Source organism: Poecilia latipinna, unplaced genomic scaffold (assembly GCF_001443285.1).
Source record: "Poecilia latipinna isolate Pla-1442-1.1 unplaced genomic scaffold, P_latipinna-1.0 Scaffold68, whole genome shotgun sequence".
In the NCBI taxonomy this organism is placed as follows: domain Eukaryota; kingdom Metazoa; phylum Chordata; class Actinopteri; order Cyprinodontiformes; family Poeciliidae; genus Poecilia; species Poecilia latipinna.
The window spans coordinates 259,050-260,918 of NW_015112684.1; the positions used below are offsets into that span (position 1 = coordinate 259,050).

General features: G+C 31.8%; 1 protein-coding gene across 2 annotated transcripts in view; it reads right to left on the reverse strand.

The window, feature by feature from the left end:
- Positions 1-1,869, reverse strand: part of LOC106965146 (TRPM8 channel-associated factor homolog) — a 20,814-nt gene that overhangs the window by 13,692 nt on the left and 5,253 nt on the right. The window contains exon 1 of one of the 2 annotated variants that reach the window (XM_015061070.1): positions 1,363-1,450. The exons of the other annotated variant lie outside the window; for it this stretch is intronic. The gene's annotated coding sequence lies outside the window, so the exon portion shown is untranslated. Of the gene's footprint in view, positions 1-1,362; positions 1,451-1,869 lie in introns of those variants that run through there. 2 annotated transcript variants of the gene reach the window in all.

Here is a 1,869-nt window from a genome sequence, read left to right on the forward strand (position 1 = left end):
TATGATTTATGCAGCGTTATTCCATTTCTGACGATTAGACAAACATTTTCTGCCGCTGAGAGAAAACTACTGCGCATGTCTCAGAGCGCCGCGTGCGAGTGAAAGGTGGGGAGGGGAGGGGAAGGGGGAGAAACACGCAGTTGCTTGGATTTTAATCGGTGCATTTTGCATTCACTGAAAACAAAGATGTTAAAAAATAAACTGGACAGTATGCTGCACGTTTAGTGATATTTTCACAGTTGCGGTCTCGACTGGTCTTGAAATAATTTTGCCGAGTCCTCAGAGCCCGAGACCGAGACAAGACCGAGACCAAATGTGGTCGAGTCCGAGACGACACCGAGACCATCAAAAAATGGTCTTAAGACCGGTCTCGAGACCAAGACTAATTTTGAGTACCACAACACTGGGTACCAGACCTCTAAAGAAGCATGTTTATAGTCAACTTAAGAGAACGTTTTTATTCAGGTCTCATAACTTTATAAAAATATTTCATATCAAAAATGTATTTTTTATTAGAAGCAATTTATTGTTTAACGTTATTCACTATTCTATTTAATCTGAATATAATATCTTTTAAAAACCAAACATTAGAAAATTATTTTCTTTTTTATTATGATGCACAGTAACTTTTTAACTCTGAAGTCTATGTTAGAAGGATATAAAATTTAAATGTTGGTCAGACTGGTTTGTTACTCTTTCACAAAATCTAAAATAAACTTTGATTTATTCACTGGAGGATTCTAGGGGAGTGAAGTTGCCACACCTTTGCTACCAAAAACAAAATGTGAGAACTTGTATAATACTGTCTTTAATAATGACTTAATCATGTTCAAATGTTAATGTTTACAATGAATCTGATTCTACAAAAGAAAGAAAGATCATTAACTACACAGGGATCAGAAATATATTCCAGACATAAATGGACTTTTATAAATAATATTGAAAAGAGTTCCCAAATTTGTGCAAATAGCATCAGGTAAATTAGTTTAATTAAAATTCATATTATTGTTGGGTTATGCACAACAGCTTTGTGAATAAAAAGTATTGCATAATGACTTGGCAAGGACTTTTGTGAGTGGAATATTTTAAAATAAATGATTTATATTAACTTAATGTAAGTTAATTTAGTTCAAAAGCAGGTTATCATTCAATGCAAAACTTTAGATTAAATTAAATTAAATCATTTGATTTAACATCATCAAGCCTGTAGTGATCATTTGCAAGTTGTGTTTAACCTAAACATAAAAATATAACCTTAATATTTGTAAAATTTAATAAACTTAAAATCCACTATAATTTTTAGCTCGTGTTTCTAAAATAAGGCAGTTTAATTCTCCATAGAGTCAATACAGTTGTTTTTACCTCTGTGCAACTTGAAATCTCTAAAAACAGAAACCTGTCCCAACGTGCAGCGTTCCAAGCAGTTTCTCGTAAAGATAGTGTACTGAAGAGAAATACCTTTTTTTTTTTTTTTTTTTCCCCAAGGAAAAGTGAACAAGTGGAAAAACAGGGAGGGATTCAATGATTGTCCAATGAACATTTAGTACAGAGAGTACTTTTCTTTTCTTTCTCTTTAGGCAATGACTTTGTAATCTTCTGAAATTTTAGATGCACTTTAAAGGTCAACGAAGCTCATACTTGTGCAGTTTTTTATTTATTTCAAACAGACAATAAATAATTAAAACATGGAAAAAATACACAATAATGTCCATTGGCATGCAGTTTTACATAATTTATTCAAAAAGAAGCAGGTAGAAGATACAAGATCTTATGATTTCCTGCCTCTCTCTCATTAACTTAATGTGAGTTAATTTAGTTCAAAAGCAGGTAATCATTCAATGCAAAACTTTAGATTAAATTAAATTAAAT